Consider the following 6,568-nt stretch of genomic DNA (forward strand, 5'->3'; position numbering starts at 1 on the left):
GCCCCGGCCCTGCCTGCTGGCTTTACATTTGGCGTAGTCTGTGGCAGGATTCGATACAGATCGGCAAGGAGCCTTTGAGCGGTGGAGTAGAGGACTGGCTAGTGTTAGGGTTCCCCATGGCTGTCCTTTTGGGGATTGTAGGCTGGCTGACTTTTACAGCCATGCGTGAGGAAACTGAGAGCTCTGTGAAAGAGGCTGCCCAGGACCTGCCTACCAAGCAGTGGAAGGAGATGGAGCAAACGCAGGAGAAACCGATGCTGATCCTGGAGCTGGAGGAAATGCTGGAGGAGGAGGCCAACCAGGTGTTCGAGATTCGCCTGGAAATGGAGCAAACGCTGGAGGAGGATTCAGAGGTTCGTGAGTTGCAGCTTGCCCTGGATGTTGCGGAGAGCCAGCAGCGGCAGGAGGCCAGGGCTGAGGCTGAGGCTGAAGCTGAGGCCGGGCCCGGAGCTGCAAGGTCTGCGGAGCAGAAGGCTGCGGCAGCCTGGGGTTCGAGACCGGCAGCGGGAGCTGGTGTTTTCAGTTCCTCTTTGGAGGATGAGGAGAATCGGACTGGAGTTGTGATCTGCAGTCTCCAAAAGGTGAAAGCGCAGCTGGAAGGAGCACCTACTTCGGCCCTGGTAGGTCTGCGATTTTGGGAAATAGGGTTGGACATGCTCTCCGGAGCAGAGATGGAAATGCTGACTGCCATTGCCACGTGCTCCTCTTTGGGACAGTGTAAGACCTGCCAGGACGGCAGGGATGAGGGGGGTGGCTGATGCCCCATGTGCGTGGACTGATTTCCTGGACTACGACTGGAGTGGGCATTGGCATTGTTGGATGGACTTTCGGATTATGGATTTTGGACAATGTGAAATACCCTGATGGGGGTGGGGGGTGGCTTTGCTGGAAGCGCTCCCCTGCCCCGGGAAGCTTTTCCCGTGGCTAGAAAAGACCGAGGACATTTTGCGCTTTGGGCTAAGTGCTCAGAGACTGGTGAAATGTACCTTTGTAATTGTTGAAACTGTATGATTTTTGCTGTTGTAATCTGTGTAATGTTCTAATTTCCTTGCACAGGAATGCTGGTGATGTAAATTGTGGGTAGTAAAGTGAGCATAGGGGTGGATTGTTGGGCAGATAAAATGTATTATGCTCACTTTGTTAAAGAGGCCGTTGCCCAGGTGATATTAATGTGTGTTGGGGTGGGCTAAAGGCAGGCAGAATCCTTGTAGCCTGGGGCTTGGTTTTGGGATTAAGCCTTTCCTACCCTTTTTGGTGTAAGGTGGTACAATCCAATCATGCCTCAGAGAAGTGACTTTGTATTAGAGACTACCCTATTTTGTATATTGGATTAAAGGTTGTGAAGCTACACTATAAAATAGGGGTAGAACGGGAACTTGCCGCTGGGTTCCTGAGGTTAGCATGAGAGAGCGGAGAGAGTAGAGCCAGCAGTTAAAGGAGGCCACGTGGAGGAGGCCAGGAGAAGCAGCCAAGATGGCGGAGTGCTGAGTGAGATGCCAGTTTGTACAGAGTTTGTATCTGGGATAAGGAAGAAGATGGGGAACTGAGGGAAATAAGGCTGGTGAGCTAGAAACCTTTGATTCTAGGAAACTCGGATAAATCAGTAGCTTTGTGAGCACTGAATGTGAGTGGGTTTTGGAGCCCAGTGTGTATTTTTACTTGCCCGCCGGGTGCAAGCTAGATTAAAGACTATGGCCCACCAGTTTTTGGCTCCATGGTTTCTTTACCGACTGTCCGAATCCAATGCCAACCTGCATGTGCCAGGTGGCTGCTGTGATGGTGGCCCCGGCCCTGCCTGCTGGCTTTACATGGCTCTTCTCCAATTTCTCTACCTATTCTCTTTCTCTTTCCTCTGTTGATTAAAGCCTCAGCTTCTCACTCTTTCCACACTATTCTCACTCACATATCCTTTCATTGGTTCATTCATTCAAGATTTATAGAGGATCTAGTATTTGCCTGGTACCAATCCAAGTATAGAAGGACAACAGTGAACATAAAAAATGAGGCTGTTTTTATGGAATGTTTATCAGATGGGAGTAGGCAGAAAATAAGCAAGTACATACTTTTTTTATTCTTAAGTGAGAAGCAGGGAGGCAGAGTAATAGACTTCACATGCATTCCAACTGGGATCTACCCAGCAAGTTCCCTACCAGGTGATGCTCTGCCCATCTGGGGTTGTTACCCTGTTTCTCGGCATATGAGCTATTTTTAGCACCTGAAGTGAGGCCATGGAGCCATCCTCAGTGCCTGGGGCCAACTTGCTTCAAGTGAGCCATGGCTGTGGGAGGGGAAGAGAAAGAGAGAGAGAGAAGGGAGAAGGGGAGGGGTGGAGAAGCAGATGGTCACTTCTCCTGTGTGCCCTGACCTGGAATCAAACCCAGGACATCCATACACCAGGCCAATGCTCCATCACTAAACCAAACGACCGGGCCCAAGTACATACATTTTAAATAAAATAATTTGGACAGTAAGAGAAGATATGAAGAACAAGAAACAGGGTAATGAGATAGAGTAGTTTCAGGTGGGGAAAGTGGTCATGAAACTAGTTTAGAAATACAGTAGTAACCAGGGTGTGCCACTCTAAGATGTCATTTGAGGGAAGACCAGAATGCAAAAAACCAGCCATAGGATCAAGAGTATTGTAGGGAGTGGGAATATTTGGGACAAGACCTCTATCATGGGGATAAATGTGAGGTGCATTTAAAAAAAAATTAAGTGCTTTGACTGGATAGCTCAATTGGTTAGAGCATCATCCTGAAGCATAGAGGTTGCCAGTTCAATTCTCCAGTCAGGGCACATACAGGAACAGCTCTGTGTTCCTGTCTCTCTCTCTATTTATCTATCTATCTCCCTTCCCCTTTCATCAAAATCAATAAATAGACAAATTAAATATTTTTTTAAAATTAAGTGTAACTGGAACATGTGGACAAGACAGAGAATGGTAGGCATGAGTGTGGAGAGAGAGCCAGGACTCAGGGCAAGCCTTGTTAGGCGGCAGAAAGGAGTCTAGATTTTATTAAGCACAAGGAGATGCCATTGAAAGGCTTTAAGTGAGAAAGATGCATGGTTTTATGGAATACCAAAAGTGCTCTGGCTACTGTTTGGAGACTAAAATGGATGGTTTTGCCCATCAACAATAAGGGGAAGATGAACATCAAACTGGATAAACAAAAACAAACAAGCAAGAAACCATAAAGGATTGAAGCCAAAAGGGCGGGCAGAAATAAAGAATTTAGATGAGTTAAAAGCTTTCAGAACAAAGCCACACCTACTTTGGAGAATGTAAGGTATTTGCAAAAGCAACTGAAAGCCAAAACTCAAGGGAACTGTCAGAAAACTGAGAGGCCAAATGATCCAATTTTCAATAAAGAGGCAATTACATTGTTCCTAAAACCTCATGTAAAATCCGCAGAGTGACTATTTAGAATGGGGTTAGCAAATATTTTTAAAAATACAAAAAAACCCCACACTGTGATTATTAGGAATAAACACAAGTGGAAGTGAAAAGAAATTACATAAAACCAAGGGAACTCTTGCTGGGGCAGAGGTGGTGGTGTTGGCAATAATTTATAGTTATCAGACTAAAAATATCTCAGTCACTGTATGTATTTGATAAAATCATAGAATCTCAAAAATGATTGGAACTTTATTAGTAATCTATTTCAAACTCATAACCTATAGAGGGTTTTTTTTTCTACAATATTCCAGTAATTGTTTGTATAATGACTGCTCACACATAGCAAAATGTAATTCACCTCTCTTTGGAATTGTTTGCAATACATATCTAAAAATCTACTTACCTATAAATAAACCATTGATCCTGCTTCTTTTCTCTGGATCATTATAAAATTAATTCCTCTTATATATACTCTGTTTGAAATTTTCTGAGCGTGTCCTGCTAAAACATGGAAAAGTGGGAGATATGTTTGGGGTTTTATTTGTGATTGGACAATGATATCAAAGAAGTCTGATCCGCAGCTCATTGTCAGACTAGAGTGCGGTTCTAAAGTCATGCCAGAGAACTCTTCCTTTTCCTCCCTCCCCCTCCTCCTCCTCCTCCTCCTCCTCCTCCTTTTTTTTTTTTCTTAGAGTCAGAGAGACAGACTCTCTCATGTGCCCTGACCAGGATCTACCAGACAAGCCCCTACCAGATGATGCTCTGTCCATCTCAGGCTGCTCTATTGCCACTGAGTTATTTCAGCACCTGAGGTGAGGCCACGAAGCCATCTTCAGCACCTGAAGCCAACTTTGCTCGAACCATTTGAGCCATGGCCGTGGGAGGCAGAGAGAGAGAGAGAAGGGGGAGCTGTGGAGAAGCAGATGGTTGTCTCTCCTGTGTGCCCTGACTGGGAATTGAACCCGAGACTTCCATATGCTGGGCTGATGCTCTACTGCTAAGCCAACTGACCAGGGCCATACCTATTTTTTTTTCTTTTTTCTTTTTTTACAGAGGAGAGGGAGAGACAGAGAGAGGAGAGACAGAGAGAGAGAAGGGGGGAGGAGCTGGAAGCATCAATTCCCATATGTGCCTTGACCAGGAAAGCCCAGGGTTTCGAACCGGTGACCTCAGCATTTCCAGGTCGACGCTTTATCCACTGCGCCACCACAGGTCAGGCCCTATTTTTTTTTTAATCCGTTTGGATCCCGTGATTGTCAAACCTAGAAATGAAATAAAACTAAAGGAGAGAGAAATGTTAGATGATTTAATCTGGATTCAATAAAAGCATTAACAGGTTGTGATAACTGGTTGAAATTAATTAACAGCAGTTAAGTTCAGAGTTTCATATTAATTTTTCCAAAATCTTATATAAGTACAAAATTACTCTGCAACAAGTTTAGTGAAAAATACTCAAGGATTTTAATTGACCATAAACTCATGATGAGTGAGATATGGCTGTAAACATATTTCAATACAAATACCCTTTGAAAGCAAATGGGGCCGCCTTGGCTGGATAGTTCACTTGGTTAGAGCATCGTCCCTAAGCACAGAGATTGCCAGTTCGATTCCCGGTCAGGGCACATACAGGAACAGATCAATGTTCCTATCTCTCTCTCCCTCTCTCCCTTCCTCTCTCCCTCTCAAGTCGATACAACAAACATAAAAAATATAAAAAGGCAAATGGGGCCATAATTCCCTTGGATTTATGCTGGTCACACCACACAGGGAACAATCAGTTCCTGTTCTGGATGTCACTTTGAGAATTATGCTGACAAACCAAAAATCCTCTTGAGAAAAATAATCAGGGGTTAAGGGTTGGAAACTACTGGTAAGTACACAGGAAGAAACCTAAGAAGCTCAGCCCCAAACATACAAGTCTGGAGTGGGGTGTTCTCTTAGCCCTTTTAGGAAAAACAGATTGAGGACCATGTAATGGAGTTTGTGAAGCAAGGGGTGTATACAATTTAATTGACTATAAAGAACTTCCTTAAACAATAAATGGGACTGACTTATGAACTAGAAAGCTCTTATCCCTGAAAAGGGTCAAGTCTATTCATCAGAAATGTCCCAGAGGGATTCCTGAATTAGAAAAGAAGGTTGAATCAAATCAACTTGAACTTCTCATCCAAGTTTAACGTCCTGTACTTCAAGGGCTGACCTTCAAAACAACATAGTTTATGGCCTGGTGGACCTCTGTCCAGGGACATTCTGTTGCTCTGTGATATGTTAGGAGAGAGAATTTCCTGCATATGGTTCAGTTACAGTCAGCTGTTACTCTGCCATTCTTTTTTTGGAATGCTGGTGTTAAGCTTCCCCTTTTGGAAAGGGAGCAGAGGGAATGAGAAATGGGCGGGGCGGCGGGGGAGGGCCTTCTTGTATTAATCTTTCACTTCAGTTCCAAGCATTCCTAATCTGTTATGTCAGTTTGGGTTTATAACTAGTTACAGTTTCAGGTTTCTCTTTCAGAGGAAGGTACTGCCGCTGCTGCTTGGAAAAGGGAGTGGCTAATAGTTGGAAGAAGCCAAACCACAATTAATCTACTTTGAAACTCTAATTAATTAATTAATAAGTGATTAGAGCAACAGAGTTGTTCCCACCCTCAAAACCACTCTTGCCCTGATACTGGATCAGCTCACTAGGTGAGGAGGGGAACATGGGAACAGGTGCACCTCATCCCTGCCCCGTTTCCAAGCAGGAATTATCTTGCTGCGTTCCGTGTGCTCAGAACCAATTAATCAAAGCTAGACAAAGGATAGAATGAGAGAACAAGAGGTAATGGGGTGGGGTCGGGGGAGAGAAGCAAGAGCCACGTACGTGTACATTACCGATGACATCATCCCTTGAAAGAGATTTGACCCTCCCCTTCCCAGAGCTGCAGGCAATCGTCTATGGGGGAGCAAAAGTGGGGTTGCCTGGAGGGTGTGAATTGTGGGAGGTTGTACCGGTGCTGGGAGAGGTGTAGGGATGTGAAAGGGAGACCTGGAGACAGACCGCCAGCGTGGAAATCGCCAGGGGCTGGAGGTGTTTGCGCCGCGCCGAGCTCCGCCCCGCGCTCGGCGCTGTGTTCTGCCCTGGGAGGGGCACGCCCGCTTGGGGGTGGGGAGTGTGTGCATCAGGGGGTGGGTCCAT

This window comes from Saccopteryx leptura, chromosome 2 (assembly GCF_036850995.1).
Source record: "Saccopteryx leptura isolate mSacLep1 chromosome 2, mSacLep1_pri_phased_curated, whole genome shotgun sequence".
In the NCBI taxonomy this organism is placed as follows: Eukaryota; Metazoa; Chordata; class Mammalia; order Chiroptera; family Emballonuridae; genus Saccopteryx; species Saccopteryx leptura.